This window comes from Heteronotia binoei, chromosome 14 (genome assembly GCF_032191835.1).
Source record: "Heteronotia binoei isolate CCM8104 ecotype False Entrance Well chromosome 14, APGP_CSIRO_Hbin_v1, whole genome shotgun sequence".
Classification (NCBI taxonomy): Eukaryota; Metazoa; Chordata; class Lepidosauria; order Squamata; family Gekkonidae; genus Heteronotia; species Heteronotia binoei.
The window spans coordinates 1914337-1934858 of NC_083236.1; the positions used below are offsets into that span (position 1 = coordinate 1914337).

The 20522-nt window shown below is 45.6% G+C and overlaps 1 protein-coding gene across 1 annotated transcript in view; it reads left to right on the plus strand.

Moving 5' to 3' along the window:
• Window positions 1–20522, plus strand: part of GABBR2 (gamma-aminobutyric acid type B receptor subunit 2) — an 824150-nt gene that overhangs the window by 353426 nt on the left and 450202 nt on the right. The window lies entirely within an intron of this gene.

Here is a 20522-nt window from a genome sequence, read left to right on the forward strand (position 1 = left end):
AGACAAGAAAAAAAAGAGGTTTGGTTACATACATCATAGAAGACATACAGGCGAAACTGGTTTTTGAGGCCGAAGACGCAAGATATCAGGGAATTCAAATTACTAAGGGACAACAAAAATTCTTCCTCATAAATATATATGCACCCAATGGAAATCAGGGAACCTTTTATAAGAAGCTGCAGTGGGCGGTTGATGCTCATAAGTTGGATAGCATTTGCATAATTGGAGATTTTAACGCTGTGACCTGCCCAAAAGTAGATAAGGAATATGGTAAGGAAAGATTGAAACATAGACATTCTGCATGTAAAGTTCTTCCAGATGGGTTTTTCAGAATGGCGGATGAATATGTTTTAGTGGATGCCTGGCGAACTCTAAATCCAAACAAGAAAGACTTTACCTTTTTTTCAAACAAACACAGCTCTTGGTCTCGGATTGATATGTGCTGGGTCTCAGCTTCATTAATGAAAGAGGTAGAAGAAGTGGAAATTCAGCCCAGAACAGTCGCAGATCACAGCCCACTTATGATTTACATTAAAGGAGAAAGGAAAAGGCAAGGCTGGAGAATGAACCCGAGATTGATGAACAATAAGAAATTTATACAGTATGTTGAAAAAGAAATGAAAGATTTCTTTCATTGGAATATTAGGGAAGAAACAACATTTATGACGGTCTGGGAGGCAAGCAAAGCTTTCTTTAGAGGCTTAGTAATAAGCTTCAATGCACAAAAGAAACGGGAAGAAAGTAGAAAGTTAAAGGAAATGACCGAAGCAATAAAAGGCAGAGAAAAACAACTGAAAGAAAATCCAACGATACAGCAGATAAAGGATGAGATCAAAATTCTTCAGCATAAGAGCCACCTACTTTTTCTGGAGGAGATGGAGAAAAAAATACGATTTGCCAAACAATATTTTTTCGAAAATGCCAATAAGCCTGGAAGATGGCTCGCATACAAAATTAGGAAAGAACGAGATAATAAAATTATTAAAATCTTGAAAGATAAAGAGGGAGTGCATAAACACACACAAGAAGAAATGAAAGCGATAATAAAGGACTTTTATACTCAACTTTATGGATCTAGGGAAATGGATAAAAAACAACAAGAAGACTATCTGATGAGAAAGTCATTGTCAAAATTAACACCAGAACAACAGGAGGGACTGAATCGTCCAATAGCGGTGTATGAAATTGAAGAAGTTTGGAGTAAACTGAAGAAAAACAAAGCTGCTGGTCCAGATGGTATTCCAGCGGAATACTATATTGTATTTAAAGAGATTATAATTAATCATTTAAAAAAGGTCCTTGAAGAGGTCTGGTCGAAAGCAGATATTTTGGATTCTTGGAAATTGGCGAATATAGCACTTATTCCTAAAACAACTCAAGGGTCAGATGAGGTTAAGAACTACAGGCCAATTTCACTACTCAATGTGGACTATAAAATCTATTCAGCTATTCTGGCCAATAGGTTAAAAAAGGTACTAAACAAACTGATACATACGGATCAAACTGGGTTTCTCCCAAAAAGACATATGAGTACGAACTTAAGAACTATACTAAATGTTCTAGAGTATTATGAAATTTCTGGGAAGAAGAAATTAGCTCTGTTTTTTATAGATGCGGAAAAAGCATTTGACAACCTAAATTGGGAGTTTTTGTTTGGTCAATTAAGGATGATGGATTTTGGAGAAGATTTTATTCGGAATGTGAAAGCAATATACAAGGATCAAAGGGCAAAGATAATTGTGAACGGAGACCTCACTGAAGAAATTAATCTAAGGAAAGGTACTAGACAGGGATGCCCACTTTCCCCTTTACTTTTTGTCTTATCCCTGGAAATATTACTGGAGTCCCTAAGAAATAATGATAAAATCAAGGGTTTAGAGATTAAAGATGAAATCTACAAAGTGCTGGCTTATGCAGATGACCTGGTTTTAATTGTACAAGACCCAATAGAATCAACTGAGGAGGTTTTAAAGGAATTAAATGAATACGGGCAGGTTGCAGGGCTAAAGGTTAATTATAACAAGTCAAAGGTTATAACAAAAAATATGTCTACTTATGATATCCAGGTTGTTGAAAAACGAACGTGTTTCCAGAGGGAATCGAAAATTAAATATTTAGGGATAATGCTGAGTAATAAATGTAGCAAAATATATGAACTTAATTATGAACCTCTTTTAAAAGAACTTGAAGATAAGTTAAAGCAATGGCGAATTTTACAACTTTCTTTTATGGGCAGAATTGCTTTAATTAAGATGTATATATTACCCAAGGTGTTATTCTTATTTCAATCGGTTAACTTCGCAGCTAGGAAAGTCTTTTTTGTTAAGTTAGAACAAATGATTAGATCCTTTATATGGTTGGACAAGAAACCGAGGATTAGAGGGAAAATTCTAATGGATACCAAGGATAATGGAGGCCTAGGAAAGCTATCATATAGCATGTGGTACACTCTGGTTGATTGATTGGATAGGACTCGAAAATAAAAGAATATTAGTGTTGGAAGGTTTTAATTTGTTAAATGGTTGGCATTTTAATTTATGGTATGCTCAGAAAACTCAGAAATACTTTGTTAATCACCTGATTCGTAAGGGGATTTATAATGTGTGGTTGAAGTTTAAAAGGAAAATTTATAACAAAGTCCCAAGATGGATATCGCCGAATGAGGCCTCAATACAGCCACAGCTAAGGGATTATGCAAAGATAATTAGATACCAGGATTTACTAGATGGGAACGACAGAATAAGAGGGAAAGATGACTTGGAGGAGAAAGGTATAAAATTAGATTGGTGGTCTATGACACAGGTAATGGCTAAATTTAACAAGGATAAGCTTTTGGGGTTTACCAATTCTAGATTTGATTTTGATAAAATTTTGCAAAATAAGGTAGATAAAATAATCAAAAAAACATACAACTACATGATCCAGATGAAATTAGAGGATGAAACCGTCAAAGAAGTAATGCTGAAATGGTCTAAAAACCTGGCAAAAAATATAGATTTAGAAACTTGGTCGTTATTCTGGAAATTAAATTACAAGGTTATTAAGCCGATTAATTTCAGGGAAAATTTTTTTAAGTTATTTCATAGATGGTATGTCACCCCTGCTCAACTAAATAAGATCAACCCGACTACTCCACCAAAATGTTGGAAATGCGGGACAATGATAGGCTCATTTTTTCACCTTTGGTGGACCTGCACAGTGGCAAAGAAATTCTGGGTTAAAATTTACGAAATGCTGAAAAAGATGTTAAATATAAACTGGCAGTTTAAACCCGAAATTATGCTACTCTCTTTAATGCGAAAGGAAGTCCCCAGAGAGGATGAACATTTGATAATATATGTACTAACAGCGGCAAGAATCGTATATGCTAAGCACTGGAGACAGAAAGAATGTCCAGAAATAGAGGAGGTTGTAGATAAAGTTTTACAAGCTGCGGAGATGGATATTCTATCCAATATGTTGAAAGGGGCATTAAAACAAGAAACAACAAATAAATGGGAGAAGTTTTATAAATGGTTAAAAAAAGAATGAGGTACACAGGTTTGCAGATATGAGATAGATACAAGGTATTGTCATACTAAATAATATTCACTACTTATTTTTTGTTATAGTAAATATAGATAAAAACCGGATACGAAGATATGTGATGTTAAATTGATTTAATACTGCATTCAGTCTCAAGTGGAAGAACAGAGATGGGTTACAGCTCTGATTATAGTTTTGTTTTTATTTACTCATTTCAGTCAATGTAAGCCTATCTGAAGGCGAACAGTAATGGATATATTGTATTGTAAATTTTTGGTTTGAAATAAATGTTTCGTAAGTCTGAAAAAAAAATGAGGGGCCTTTGCGTAGGGGACCGATGGCCCAGCCATCATGCCCACCACCATATAAACTTTTTTGGAGTTACTGGCCATTTTCCACTCCATCCAGTCCTTCCAGACCCTTCTAAGGGGCAAGACGGTAGCACTCATGACAGACAACACAACTGCCATAGCATACATAAACAGGCAGGGAGGTACAGTATCCCGCAGACTCTGCAAACTTGCCATGATCATCTGGGAGATGTGCAGGTCATTGGGGGTGTCGTTCCTGGCAACTCACCTCCCGGGGGACCTAAATGTCTGTGCAGACTTCTTCAGCCGAGGGGGAGCTTCGCTTCACGAGTGGGAACTCAACTGGGAGTTCCTGCAACCCGTCTTCCATCGATGGGGGACTCCTGCACTGGATGTCTTTGCCACACGCAGCAACAGAAAATGTGAACTATTCTGCTGCAGAGCAGGAGCGAACCCGATGTCCCTCAGGGATGGTCTCCTCATCCCGTGGAATTATCACCGGGTGTACCTGTTCCCCCCCCCCATTCCCCTGATTACCAGGGTGGTGCAGAAGATCTTGAGGGAAAGGCCAGTGGGCATCCTAGTAACGCCGTGGTGGCCGAGGCAGCACTGGTTCTCCCTGGTTCTGTGTCTCACCAACGGCAGGTTTCACCACTTCCCTCAGGTTCCAAACCTCCTGCTCTCTCATCAGGGGCAGGTTGTGCACCACGATGTTCCACATCTAAAGCTGACTGTGTGGCGCCTGTAAAATCTCAGCTATCTGAGAGAGCTCAGCTCATCATACTAAACAGCAGAAAACCCTCTACCCGGAAATCGTATTTGTACACATGGTCGAAATTCGTCCAATTTTCCGCGGACTATGCCTCAGAGCCGGGGGTGGCAGGATTGCGTATAATTTTTGACTTTATGCTTTCTCTGGTGGATCAAGGCTTAACAGTGTCCTCGGTGCATGTTTACTTGGCAGCCATCTCGGCTGAGCACTCCCAGATTGATGGACATTCCGTCTTCACCCACCCTGATACCAAGAGGTTTCTCAAGGGCATTGCTAGACTGTATCCTGCGGTGCGGGTACCTGCCCCAGCTTGGGACTTGTCCCTGGTTCTTCGGGCTCTAGCGGGGAAGCCTTTCAAACCAATGGCCACCTGCTCTCACCAGCTACTGACTTGGAAGACAGCCTTCCTGGTAGCTGTTACATCTGCCAGACGTGTAGGCGAGCTGGCGGCACTTCGATGCGATGCTCCTTATTTGTGTTTCACTGCTGAGGGTGTGGTACTTCGTCTTGATATCACCTTTTTACCCAAGGTGATCTTGTCTTTTTACCTTAATACTGAGATCTGCTTGCCGATTTACTTCCCCAATTCGACTAATGAGTCTGAGCGTAGGTTGCATGCCTTGGACGTGAAGAGGGCGCTGCTCTTCTATCTGCATCGTTCTAATCCCTCTCGGAGGGACTCCAGACTTTTCGTTTCTTATGCAACCGCCTCTTTAGGGCAGAGGATATCGTCTCAGAGGCTGTCGAAGTGGATTACGGACACCATCCGGCTTTGTTATCTTCTGAGTAAAACGCCTCTCCCAGGACCGATCTGGGCCCATTCCACGCGGGCGATGGCAACCTCGGCAGCGTTTATGAAAGCTGTTCCTCTTCAGGACATTTGCAAGGCTGCCACCTGGTCTTCCGTGCATATCTTCGTGAATCACTATGCGCTGGACTTGCGGCTACGCCAAGACTCTTCGGAGGGCCGTGCTGTGCTTCAGTCTGTCTCCTGCTGATGGACCGTCGCACCCTCCTCCAGGTAGGATTTGAGCTTGTTAGTCTCCCATCAGTGTGATGCACAGAGACCACAAAGAAGATAAACAGGTTTCTTACCTGTAACTGATGATCTTCAAGTGGTCATCTGTGCAGTCACACTACCCGCCCTCCTTCCCCTCTGCTGCCGGTCCATCTTTGGGGCTTATGCAGCGGCCAGAAGGAACTGGCGGGATGTCCGCCCCCGTCTCAGTGAGCATGCGCAGTGGGGCTTCTGGGCATGCGCACTGGGACGTCGGCGCGGAAATCCACAGCTTTGAAGTTTACTGATCGAGATCGGCGCTGGCGCCTTATCCCCATCAGTGTGACTGCACAGATGACCACTCGAAGATCATCAGTTACAGGTAAGAAACCTGTTTTAGATGCTGCTTTGATCTCTCATGCTTGACAATTAATGAGCAATTATAATATTTACTAAGTTTCTGCTATGTAATATTAACCAATTCTTGAAAAATATGATTTTGTTCCTTTGTGTTATACATGGAAAATATAACTCACTCTACCCAGCACATTTCTAAATGATGCCATTTCCCCCAAACAGCTCCTGTTCCCCTGTGCCGCCTGCAGGGTCCTTTCAGGATCTGAAGGCAGTCCACTACTTCTTCACTCGTGGTTTCCTTCTTTTCTTTTTCTTTTTTACTATCTGATTGCTTCTCATAATTACGTTCCATCTAGCAAAGCCCCAAACACTGCATTTCTATGACATTCATTCCATACCCAAAGCTCGGTTGTTCTTCAAGAACCCTTTTCTACATCCAAAGCAAGTAGAAGTTTTTAAACTAAACAATAACATTAAAACATAGTTAATTGACATGAGATCTCTTCGTGCAGTCTATTTTTAGGTTGAAATCTAATATTATAAAGCGTACCTAAAAATGTACTCTTTGTTATATTCAGGTTTTTGAAAATATTTAGTCTGCAACTTGAGATTGACTGTTGCCCTGTTAAGCAATATACTTTTCACGTTCCAGATGGCAAGTTCCAGTTTCAATGAATTTGCTGAGCTGTCAGGTTAAAACGGATAAAAGGAAGTACTTCTTTACCCAAAGGGTGATTAACATGTGGAATTCACTGCCACAGGAGGTGGTGGCGGCTACAAGCATAGCCAGCTTCAAGAGGGGTTTGGATATAAATATGAAGCAGAGGTCCATCCCTGGCTGGAAGAAGAAGAGGATGTATAGACTAAGGGGGGTGGGTTGGGGGGAAATATGTAAAATGGATATCAGAAAGTGTGTAGAGAAATGGATAATGAATAATAATAATAAAATATACATATAAATAAAAAAGAAGCAGAGGTCCATCAGTGGCTATTAGCCACAGTATCTATATATATGTGTGTGTGTATACACACACACACACATATATTGGCCACTGTGTGACACAGAGTGTTGGACTGGATGAGCCATGGCTTCTTAAGTTCTCAGTTGCTGTAAGTATGGATTGGTGCAAATGGTAATCTACATTGTGTGGTCTAAAGGATGGTTTTAAAGTTTTTGCTGAAGCTCCAGAGAGTCCATATCTGTCAAGCAATTGGATCTCAAAGTAATCAGTCCTTGATTTGAAACAAAGTATGATTTATTGATAATCCAGGATTGAGCTAAGGATTGGAACTGATACACAGTAACAGTGAAAGGCATACTTAAAGGTGGCACATCAAAGGGTTTTCTAAACAAAGCTACATTCTCTAAACAATGCTGTATTCACGTGTGAAGATTCACATGGCAACTCCTTATCTCCCCTGTGGTTTCCTTCCCTGGGAGCAGGCCTGAGAACCTGTCCCTGGAGGTGCTTATCTTCAAAGAGCGTATTCCTGCATTTGTTAGTGAAAGCGAGAGAGGCGAAAGAGGCCGCCCAGAAAAAGGACCCTTGGGGGGGAAACAAGCTGATAGTCGAGGCGGAGGCCGAGGGAAAAGACCGGCCGAACGGATTAACAAAGGGGGAAGGAGGGTTCTGGTACCACGAGGGGAAACTGTATGTCCCAAAATCCTTAAGGGTGGAGGTGCTACAACATTGTCACACCAACAAACTAGCCGGGCATTTTGGATATGTAAAAACCCTCCACCTAGTGCATCAGCAGTTCTGGTGGCCACAAATGAAAAAAGACATTTCAGAATTCATACAAACGTGCCACTTGCATCATGGCAAAAAAGGAGGGGGGAAAGGTGCCGGGACTCTTACAGCCCCTCGCCACCACAGAGCGGCCCTGGTTGGTAGTGTCAATGGACTTTATTGTGGAACTGCCTCCCTCTAGGGGCCGGACTGTAATACTGGTGGTGGTGGACACTTTCTCAAAGCAAGCCCATTTCATTCCTTGCCGAAAGCTCCCCACAGCAAAGGAATTGGCTTATCTCTTCTTTTTACACGTGGTCCGGGTCCACTTGTTCCTCGATAAGGTCATTAGCGACCGCGGGCCACAATTCATTGCCAACTTCTGGCGGGAGTTTTGCAAGCTCACCGGGATGGAGCAGGGACTAAGCTCTGCCTACCACCCGCAGATGGACGGTCAGAGTGAGCGGGTGAATGGGCTTTTAGAGCAATACTTGCGGTGCTACATAAGCTTTCAGCAGTCTAACTGGGTGGAGCTTCTACCCTTCGCAGAATACGGATATAATAACAGCCTCCACAGCTCTACCAAAGTGTCCCCCTTCCAAGCTGTGCATGGCTATGAAGGGAAGCCCTTCCCCTCTCTACCCGGAGGCGGGGACCAACCGCTCTCCGCGGACTGCCAACAATGGTGAGGAAAGTTAGAAAAATCCTGGAAAATCATCCAAGAGAACTTGAAGGAAGCAAAAAAGGACTACAAAGACCAATTTGACAAAAAGCACAGCCCGGGGTGGGATTTCAAGGAGGGAGAGAATATATTCCTGTCCACAAAAAACCTCCCATTACCCCAGACCTCCAGAAAGCTGGCCTATCGCTTCCTAGGCCCCTTCAAGATAAAAAGAGTGATCAACAAAGTGACTGTAGAACTGGACTTGCCCAAACTGTTCAGTAAAATACACCCTGTTTTCCATTGCAGTCTTATCCGTTGGGATCCGGGTGGTTCAAAATGGCATCCTCGGAGCCCCGAGCCGGAACCTATTCTGGTGAAGGGCCAGAAACATCATGAAATGAAGGAGATCCTCGACTCTAAAATGCATAGGGGGGGTTTACACTACTTAGTACGCTGGCGCTACTTTCCGCCCAGCTGCGACGAGTGGGTAAAATCCTCTGATATCAACGCTCCTCAATTACTCAAGCAATTTTCCCTACTGCACCCAGAAAAACCCCGAGCAAGAGCTTAGGGGGGCAGTATGTCAGGCAATGTTCAATTGAAGTCAGTTATATTTTTTAATTGTAACTAATCCATGCTTACTAACCCCCATGCCTAATAAAATGCTAACCTACTAACACTTGCACGCTGCAAATGAAGGAGGGGTGGGAAAGGAGGTTGCCAGAACTCCAAAGGGCAGCCCAGCCTTTGAAGTGCAGAATACCAGGCTAGCTGCCCTGGCGCCTCCCGAGCGAGAGCAAGGACACCACCGAGAGGGAGGATGTAACTATCCCTAGCGAAAGATAAGCGGCATGTGAAAGTAGCAATTGCGGGGACGACTGTAGATTTATTATGAGAAGTAATTTAACGCCCCAGTCTTTGAAGTATATTCATAAATACCAATGGCTCAGACTATACGTTATCAGTTTCAATAGTTCTATGTGGAGAGTAACATTGTTGTAATCAATAAATGAAACTTAGTTTCTTAACCAAGTCGCCTTTGATCATTTTGGGGACTTCAATGAACCCTTTGCTGACATGTAGAAGCACCAGAACTTTCATTGACACAGGTGGTTAAGTAGTCTTGGTTCCTTCAAACGGTTTCCTTTCCAGAAGTCTCCTTCCCTGGGAGTATCATGCAGATATTCTAATTGCCAGAGCCTAAAAAGAGCATGTGAATTCGAATAGCTCTTCATGCCAGATGTGCATGGTAACTTTTCTAAATATGTCCTATGAAAAGAGAAATCTCCCTGTGGGGACTGTACAGATGAAGCCTGGATTTATGGGGCAGCGTAGAAACTACTCCATGCTTAGCACACCCACTTTTATAACCATTACAAGGAAGCATGATGTAGGCTAGACATGCGCCTGCTGACATTGGGAGCCTTTCCTTCTATGATTTCAGGAATGATGGGGGGTGGGGAAGAGGGAGGAATAGAATCATAGAGTTTGAAGGGATCCCCAGGGTCATCTAGTCCAACCCCCCCTGCACAATACAGCAAATTCACAAATACCTCTCCCTAAGTTCACAGGACCAGCATCACTGTCAGATGGCCATCTAGCTTTTGCTCAAAAACCACCACCTCCTGAGGAAGCCTCTTCCACAGAGGATCCACTCTGACTGTCAGGAAGTTCTTCCTAATGTTGATCCGGAAACTCTTCTGATTCAATTTCAATCCATTGATTCTGGTCCTACCTTCTGGGGCCACAGAAAACAATTCCACACCATCCTCAGTATGACAGCCATTCAAGTACTTAAAGATGGTGATCATGTCATATCTTAAACTTGAGCCAAAAAGAATTGAGACTGAGCGTAGTGCCAATGTAACAAAACCTATTTAGGAAGCTTCATCATCACAGTTAGTAAAGGAAGAAATAAACATCACCTGTGTGAGAGGAATGAGTGTAAATTCTGAAACAATTATAACCAAGTATTAAAGGAAGATACATTTGTTGCCAACTATTTGTATATTCTGAAATACTGCAACCAAGCATACGTGAATGAAACTCTATTAAAATCCTGGACTGGAAGAAGCTATGTGAAACAGGAAACGAAAGTCAACAACCTGTTCCCATGGAAATTTGTTGTGCTTGATTGTTTTGATTAGCAGAGAGATTCCGGAAGATTTGTATGTAGATTGACAGAATTATTGCATGTGCATTGTATATAGGTACAAACAGTGTGATTAAATTTGTATAAGTTCCTTAGTTACTTTATGTCACTATAACCTGTTGGTTGTGGTTTGCCCATGCTATAACTATGCATTGGATTTTCCCTACCTAAATCAAGAACTTTACATTTATCCCTGTTAAAATTCATTTTATTGGTTTTAGCCCAGTTTTCCAGCCTGTCAGCATCATCCTGCATCCTGTTCCTGTCTTCTATTGTATTTGCAACCCCTCCCAATTTATTATCATCTGCAAATTTAATAAGCATTCCCTCTATTCCTTCATCCAAATCATTTATCAAGATGTTGAACAAAACAGGTTCCAGGACAGATCCTTGAGTCACTCCACTTGTCACTCCTCTTCAAGAGGATGAGGAACCATTCACAAGCGATCTGTCAACCAGTTACAGATCCACCTAATGGTAACAGAATCCAAACCACAGTTTATCAACTTGTGAACAAGGGTAGTATGTGGAACCTTATCAGAAGCCTTACTTGAAATCAAGATAAACTATGTCTACAGCATTCCCCTGATCCAGCAAGGTAGTTACTTTCTCAAAAAAAGAGATCAGGTTAATCTGACATGACTTGTTCAATGCTGGCTCTTAATAATCACATCCATCCTTTCTAAATGTTCTAGGACTGACTGACTGATGGTTTATTCTAAAATTTTTCCAAGTATAGACACCAAGATGATGGGTTAGTAGTTACCCGGATCCTCCTTTTTCCCCTTCTTGAAGGTGGGGACAACGTTCGCCCGTCTTCAATCTTCCAGCACCTCACCTGTTCTCCAAAAATTCTCAAGTCTTTAGAGAGCTGTTTATGGAGCCACCTTGGCTTCTTTAGGCTTCTCCCATTTTTTCTTCTCATGGGAATTGTGATTGCGCTTTCAATATTTCATTTTTAAGAAACTCCCACCCCTCTTTAACTCACTTCTTCTTAAGTATTTCTGACCATGGGATTTTACCCAGCATCATTCTAATTTTGTTGAAGTTTGTCTTTCTGAAGTCCAACCTATACGTCCGACTACATACAGCTTTCCTCTTCCCTAAGTGTAAATTCCAAAATCTTCTCAGGGTGCCCACTGTTTCCACCTCATCAACCAGTCCTTCCCTGTTGGTGAGAATCAAGTCCAAGATAGCAGAACTCCTTGTTTTCTTCTCCAATTTTCTGGAAAAGAAAATTGTCAGCAAGGCAAGTCAGGAATTTATTTGACTTTTCATTTTTAGCAAGGTTGGACTTCCAGCAGATGTCTGGGTAGTTGAAATCTCCCATGAACACTGTGTTCCTTCTTTTGGAGAACTTTGCAGTCTGTAGTAGAAGAATCTCATCCAAGTCCTCTGCCTGGCTTGGTGGTCTATAGCAGACTGCCACCATAATATCACTGTTATTTCTTACTCCTTTTATTTTTACCCAGATACTCTGTGCTGTTTAAACTTTAAACAAATATGTCCTTACTCTACCTGATGCATGTCTCAAGGAATATTATTATTTCCTTGCATATTTTCGCTGTTGGGCAATAAACAAACCTAGTAGGAGGGATTTATCAGTTTTGGAAAGAAATGAAGTATTGACAAGATCTTTTTTAAAAGTCTGTCCTTGATTTTATACTAAATTTAGATGTTTATCATTTTAAATGGCATTTTCTTTTATAATATAATTGTATTGCCTCCTACTTCCTATTATCTGGATTCTTATCAACAAATGCCTAATAAAGGTTTCAGTATCAGTATCAATAACTGAGCTGCCATTCTCAGGTTCACATATTTCCTCACAAGCATATACCTCCTTCACATATAATGCTATGCCTCCACCCTTCCTTATTTATCTGTCCCTTTTAAATAAGTTGTAGCCCTGAATTCTAATATTCCAGTTGTGAGTGTCATCCCGCCAAGTTTCAGTAAGGCCTATCATGTCATAGCCTCCTTCCTGTATTAGGACTTCCAGTCCTCCTGTTTGTTTCCCATACTCTGTGCATTAGTATAGAGGCATTGGAATCCATGTTTTATTCATCCTGAGGGTTTTGTTTCTGTACATACCTGCAAGTTAATGCTACCTAGCATATGCGCCACTCTGTCCAAAGTTTTAGCATTCTTATATCCAGTTACTGGCATCATACTAGACTTTGAATTATTCTCTTGATCCCCCAAACAATTTAGTGTTAATGGCGATACTCTAGGAGTTTTCCCAGTGTCTCTAGGAATTTCAGTAAAGACAATAGAGAATCCTGGAGCATTGCTGGGAAGTGACATCACATCCTCCAACCTTCACATGGAAGTGACATTCCATCTGCCATGATGATCCAGGTATTTCTACAGATTTTGGGTGTTTGGGAGCATGGGTGTAGGTTGTCTGCTTCAGTAGGTGGTTCAGTATAAAACTTTCTGCTTCATTGAGGCTCAAAACCCAGTGACAACTCAAAAATGGGATATGTAGTTCCTTAATAGGATGTGCCAGTGTTCATATTAGGAATGGGCATGAACTGGGAAAATGAAAGTTTGTCTTGCTTCATGGTTTGTGGGGGTCACACAAACCTTCCTGTTTACTGAACTGGTTCATTTCATGAGGTTTGTGATGAAGTAGAATGGCCTGTCTGCAGGGTAGAGATGCCAGACTCACAGGGAGGCTGCAGCTGGCTCTCCAAGGTTGGGGAGGAGTGGATTTAGGAGGGCTGAGTTACAGCCCCCCCCCCCCGCCTCAAGCAGGTGTCCCCAGGAAAGTGTTCTCTGGGGAGATCAGAGCTGCAAGTTCAGGTGTGTGTTGAATGGACCCCCTGCAAGCTAGAGGCATCAAATTCGCTGAGGACTAATCTGGGAAACCTCTCTACTTGCTCTCCAAGTTGGTGATGATTAGCTGGGGGGGGGGCGGTTTGAGTAGCAGCCCCTCAAAGAGGCAGGTGCACTCAGGAAAGTGTTCTATGGGCAAATTACAGTCGCAGGTTCAGGAAGAATGTGGTGAGCAGCTCCCCTGCAAGCTAGAGGCATCGAACTCTCAGCAGGCCTCCCCAGGCTGCCCCTCTACTTGCCCTCCAAGTTTGGTAAGGATTGGCTTTGCAGGGTGTGTGGAGTACAATGTGCAATCCTTCTCCTCTGGCCTGGGAGGCAGCCTCCCCCCCACCTTCTTCTGGTGATAGGGATTTGGGGGATGGCCCACCACATTTTCCCCTTGGACCTGAGAGGCAGTCCAAAAACAAACATCTAACTGACCCCTGCCCACCCCCAGGTGAAAAATCTGGTCCCTTCAGTGTGACACATTTTACAGATAAGAGATCATGAATTACACAAAGGTGATTGAAAGCGCACTTGTACACGTGGATGTTTGACGAATGAGAGGTTTCCATAGATGGATGTCAGCTTACAAGGTGGATGTTAAGCTATGAGGTAGATATTGGTGCATTTGGTATGAGGTAGGTGTTTTGTTATGAAATGAATGTTATTTGGTTGTGCATATTAGGCCACACCCTTCTGATGTAGCCAATCATCCAAGAGCTTACAAAAAAGAGCCCTGTAAGCTCTTGACTACATCAGGGGTATGTGGCCTAATACGCAAAGGAGCTCCTGCTAGAATTCCACCCCTGGGTCCTCCTCACCCCCACCTGATGGAGGTGAGTATGTGAACCCAGTCTCTGAAGAGATGAAATGCTTATCTGCAGCAACAGTGTCCTCAATGAGGAAACTAGAGACATATGGATGCTGAGGGAGGCTGCAAGCACCAATTCTTGGTGGGACATAAATCGTGAAAGGCAGATACAGATGGGAGGAGGCTGGAAGTGCCAGAACTTGGTGGGACACAAATTCTGATGACATGGTTATGGACGGGAGGAGGCTGGCCATGCCAATTCTTTGTTGGACCCAAATCTTGAGGAGACAGATATGGACAGAGAGAGGCTGGAAGCACCAATACTGAGGGGGATGCATATGCCAAGGAGATGTTCACAAATCCCAATGAGAGGGTGTATGGTGGAGCAGCCCTCAGGTGTGAGAAACAGGAGTTGTTCTGTAGAAAAATAGGTGGTGGAGCTCATCCAGGGATTGTTATGCAGCTGCAATACTATTCAATGAACAAGATTATGCATGGGATGGAGAAAGTAGAGAAAGAAGTACTTTTCTCCCTTTCTCACAATACAAAAACTCGTGGGCATTCAATGAAATTGCTGAGCAGTCAAGTTAAAACGGATAAAAGGAAGTACTTCTTCATCCAAAGGGTGATTAACATGTGGAATTCACTGCCACAGGAGGTGGTGGCGGCTGCAAGCATAGCCAGCTTCAAGAGAGATTGGATGAAAATATGGAGCAGAGGTCCATCAGTGGCTATTAACCACAGTGTGTGTGTGTATATATTTGGCCTCTGTGTGACACAGCGTGTTGGACTGGGTGGGACATTGGCCGGATACAACATGGCTTCTCTTATGTTCTTATGAGGTGGAACTCTCAGAAATGTTCAGGAGCTGTGCTCCTGTGAGCTCTCACCAAATCTGAGGTCTGGTGAGGAAGAATGCCTTTCAGCATAGAAACATAGCCATGGATAAGAGCAGCCACAGCCAGAATCCATCTCACCTATGTGGTATGCAAGTCAGTTGGAATGCTAATCTACAGCAAGTGTGTGGAGAAATGTGGAGAGGGGAGGTTGGAAGTGCTGATGCTTGGGGGAGCAGCAATCATGATGAGATGGCTATAGGGCAGGGTGGGAGACAGGGGTACTGGACACTGGTGTATGTGTGTGTGTCAGAACTTAAGAACTTCAAACGGATCCCATACTTGGTTTCAAAGCTAGGATTTCATTAGAGAGAACTAAGTACTGGAAGGGACGAGATAACGGTGATGGCAAGGGCCAACACTAGTACAGTTTTATACACTAAAGCAAACACATCACAAAGCCACAATTCACACCATTGCAAGCACATCTGTCTTCCCACCATCCACTATCCGTAAGGAGGTTACCTCCTCGTTCTGAAGGCCACACGGCTTGGCTTCAAAGGGCACCAGTGTGAGAATGTGCAGAGACACACCATAATTCATTCTACAGCCCTAAATATTTTGGATACTAGTAGGGCAAGGTTAATTGCTACATAGGCACTCGGGGTTGTTAAGAGGTTACAACATGGAGTCAGTTTGGTTCAGTTACAATCTGAGCGTGGGCAATACTGAAAGTACAAGGCAGGTACTGGTTACATTACAGTGAAGCCTCAGCAATAGTTACAAGTTCTGACATACTGCCCCCCCTAAGCGCCCCCCCCCCACGGGGAACCAACTTGGGCTTGTGTGGGTACAGTAGGTGAAACCTTTTCAGCAGTTGCGGAGTGGATACATCCTGTGACTTGACCCACTCGTCACAGCTCGGAGGGAAGTGTTTCCATCTGATCAAGTAATACAACTGGCCCCTTTTTACTCTGGAATCCAGAATTTCCTGGACCTCATGGTGACTCTGACCCCTCACTGTCGTCGGAGGGGGCGGCGGGGCCCTGGGATGGAATGACGTAGCACCAGGGTCTTTCCGAAGAAGGCTGCAATGAAAAACAGGATGGATCTTACTTAGAGACTTGGGCAGGTCGAGTTCTACGGTTACCTTGTTTATGACCCTTTTGATTTTAAAGGGCCCCAGGAATTTTAGAGCAAGCTTGCGGCACGTTTGTGGGAGGGGGAGGTTCTTTGTAGATAAGAAGACCGTATCCCCCACCCTCAATTCCCACTCGGGGGAATGTTTCTTGTCGAACTGCTTTTTGTATGCTTTTTTCGCTTCCTCCAGATTTTCCTGAATACCCTTCCAGCCTTCACGAAGGCCCTCCCACCATTGTTGGCAAGAAGTGGGCTCGGATGGGCTGGCGGGGAGGGCGAGCGTGGGAAACGGCTTGCCCTCGTAGCCGTTAATGATTTGGAAGGGAGAAGTTTTGGTAGAGCTGTGGAGGCTGTTGTTATAGCCATATTCAGCGAAGGGGAGGAGGTCCACCCAGTTGGACTGTTGGAAATTAATAAAACATCGGAGATATTGTTCCAGAAGGCCATTGACCCTCTCAGTCTGTCCGTCCGACTGGGGGTGATAGGCGGAGCTGAGACCCTGTTCAATGCCAGCAAGTTTGCAGAACTCCCGCCAGAAGTTGGCAACGAACTGCGTTCCGCGGTCACTAATGACCTTGTCGGGGAACGAGTGTAGGCGTACAATGTGAGCGAAAAAGAGCTGAGCGAGCTTTTTTGCTGTGGGGAGTTGCTTACAGGGGATGAAGTGGGCTTGTTTAGAAAAAGTGTCGACTACAACGAGAATGACCGTTTTTCCCTGTGAGGGAGGAAGCTCAACAATGAAATCCATGGAGACTACTGACCAAGGCCGGTTGGCCGTGGGGAGGGGGACTAGGTGGCCGGGGGGTTTACCCCCCCTTCGTTTTGCCATGAGGCAAGTGGGGCAGGCGAGAACGAATTCGGAGACGTCTTTTTTGATTTTTGGCCACCAAAACTGTCGGGTGAGTAAGTTGAGCGTTTTGACATAGCCGAAATGGCCTGCTAGGCGACTAGAATGGCAGCGTTCGAGGACTTCCTTTCTGAGGGGGCTGGGCACATAGATTTTGTCATTGTGCAACCAGAGACCGTTTTCACTCTTAGTTAGGTTAGGTGGACGGTCAGTTTCTAGGTTTGATTCAGTAAGAAACCGGGGTAGAAGGTCTCCGTCTGGAGGGTTGGTTAGTTTCCCCGAGCGGGTGGTGACTCCGCCCGAAATGGCTGACGGGGGAATGAGTGAATCTACAATTTCCTCTCGGAGACTGTCGTGCTGGGGCATGCGTGAGAGGGCGTCTGCCAAGAAATTTTTTGAGCCTGGGATGTGTTTCAACACAAAGTCAAATTTTGCAAAGAAGCCCGCCCACCGGATTTGTTTTGCAGTCATTTTGCGGCGCCCGGTGAGGGCCTCGAGGTTTTTGTGATCGGTCCAAATTTCAAAAGGTACCCTCGCTCCTTCAAGCCAGGAGCGCCAGGTTTTAAGGGCAAACATGACTGCAAACGCTTCCTTGTCCCAGACCGACCAATTTCTTTGTTCGTTAGAAAATTTTCTAGAAATGTAGGCACATGGACGAAGCAGGGGCCGTTAATGATTTGGAAGGGAGAAGCTCCGCCTATCCGCCTGTGGGGAGTTGCTTACAGGGGATGAAGTGGGCTTGTTTAGCCTTCCCGTGTAGAGCCCCACGTACCACTTGCGGGCCGGGCCCCTCAGGCGGGACGAAATATGGTTTACTCGGCTGGCCTCTGTCGGGTAGTCGGCACCCCAATGGGTGAAGAACGTGTCGCATTGTATCGTGAAATACTCCACGTCCTCTGCATTCCCGTCGAATGTAATCTTCAACTCCCTGCCCCTGCCGTCGCCCCCCCCCGGAGCCGCAGGGCCCGGGATCGCCGGGGGTCCCCCTGGGAGCGGGGCCTGGGGTACTGCCGGCGGCGGCACCGGGCCCGGCGGGGCAGGCAGCACCGGGGCGGGTGGCGCCGGCTGCACCGGAACGGGTGGTGCCGGTGGCGCCGGGGCAGGCGGTGCGGGTGGTGGCGGAGCCAGCTGAGCCGGGGCGGGTGCCACCGGTGGTGCTGGGGCCGGCGGGGCCGGTGGAGCCGCGGGCGGTAGCCCCAGCGGCAGACCTCCTCCTAACGGCGGGATCCCCAGGACCGCAGTTTGCAGGGTTCGAAGCTGGTCGTAGATCGCGCCCAGGTTCTGCTGCATGTCCTCCGCCATCGATACGCGGGACCTGTGCACGTCGTCGTGAATTTCCCGCACCCAGTCGAATAAGTCGTTGCGGAGGGTTCGGATCGGGTCGTCCCCACCTCGCGCCCCGGGACCTTCCCCTAGGTCCTCGTCGTCGTCTCCGGTTCCCCCTTCGCCCAACATGCTCCGGTAGCGCTGCTCCGCGGCGTCGATCGCGGCCGTGGACTTCCGCAGGCTCCAGGGTCGTGGGGCAGGGAACGCGTCGACCGAGAAAGGTGCCGGGACCATAATTTTGCGCCGGACCCCCGTCACCTTCGGGTCGAGTGGCGGATCGTCTGTAGGGCAAAACGAAGGGGGGGTAAACCCCCCGGCCACCTAGTCCCCCTCCCCACGGCCAACCGGCCTTGGTCAGTAGTCTCCATGGATTTCATTGTTGAGCTTCCTCCCTCACAGGGAAAAACGGTCATTCTCGTTGTAGTCGACACTTTTTCTAAACAAGCCCACTTCATCCCCTGTAAGCAACTCCCCACAGCAAAAAAGCTCGCTCAGCTCTTTTTCGCTCACATTGTACGCCTACACTCGTTCCCCGACAAGGTCATTAGTGACCGCGGAACGCAGTTCGTTGCCAACTTCTGGCGGGAGTTCTGCAAACTTGCTGGCATTGAACAGGGTCTCAGCTCCGCCTATCACCCCCAGTCGGACGGACAGACTGAGAGGGTCAATGGCCTTCTGGAACAATATCTCCGATGTTTTATTAATTTCCAACAGTCCAACTGGGTGGACCTCCTCCCCTTCGCTGAATATGGCTATAACAACAGCCTCCACAGCTCTACCAAAACTTCTCCCTTCCAAATCATTAACGGCTACGAGGGCAAGCCGTTTCCCACGCTCGCCCTCCCCGCCAGCCCATCCGAGCCCACTTCTTGCCAACAATGGTGGGAGGGCCTTCGTGAAGGCTGGAAGGGTATTCAGGAAAATCTGGAGGAAGCGAAAAAAGCATACAAAAAGCAGTTCGACAAGAAACATTCCCCCGAGTGGGAATTGAGGGTGGGGGATACGGTCTTCTTATCTACAAAGAACCTCCCCCTCCCACAAACGTGCCGCAAGCTTGCTCTAAAATTCCTGGGGCCCTTTAAAATCAAAAGGGTCATAAACAAGGTAACCGTAGAACTCGACCTGCCCAAGTCTCTAAGTAAGATCCATCCTGTTTTTCATTGCAGCCTTCTTCGGAAAGACCCTGGTGCTACGTCATTCCATCCCAGGGCCCCGCCGCCCCCTCCGACGACAGTGAGGGGTCAGAGTCACCATGAGGTCCAGGAAATTCTGGATTCCAGAGTAAAAAGGGGCCAGTTGTATTACTTGATCAGATGGAAACACTTCCCTCCGAGCTGTGACGAGTGGGTCAAGTCACAGGATGTATCCGCTCCGCAACTGCTGAAAAGGTTTCACCTACTGTACCCACACAAGCCCAAGTTGGTTCCCCGTGGGGGGGGGCGCTTAGGGGGGGCAGTATGTCAGAACTTGTAACTATTGCTGAGGCTTCACTGTAACGTAACCAGTACCTGCCTTGTACTTTCAGTATTGCCCACGCTCAGATTGTAACTGAACCAAACTGACTCCATGTTGTAACCTCTTAACAACCCCGAGTGCCTATGTAGCAATTAACCTTGCCCTACTAGTATCCAAAATATTTAGGGCTGTAGAATGAATTATGGTGTGTCTCTGCACATTCTCACACTGGTGCCCTTTGAAGCCAAGCCGTGTGGCCTTCAGAACGAGGAGGTAACCTCCTTACTGATAGTGGATGGTGGGAAGACAGATGTGCTTACAATGGTGTGAATTGTGGCTTTGTGATGTGTTTGCTTTAGTGTATAAAACTGTACTAGTGTTGGCCCTTGCCATCACTGTTATCTCGTCTCTTCCAGTACTTAGTTCTCTCTAATAAAATCCTAGCTTTGAAACCAAGTATGGGATCCGTTTGAAGTTCTTAAGTTCTGACATCTAAAGCATTTGCGCACGGCGGCGGGGGTCGAGGTCGCTGGGGTCTTCCTCCCTTCCGCTTTAGTCGGAGTGTGTTTGGCCCCCTTCTTTCCTAACTGCTGCCGGCGCATCCCCACATGTTGGAGGTTGGTCTCCACGTCCCCGGCCAGTTGAATCCATCCGACCAGGGTGTCGGGTCTCCCTTGGCTGTAGCAGCGGTCGAGGATGTTCGGGTTCAAACCATTGCGGAACGCGGTGTACTTCATGACTTCGTTCCACCCCCGGGCCGCTGCACAATATCCCAG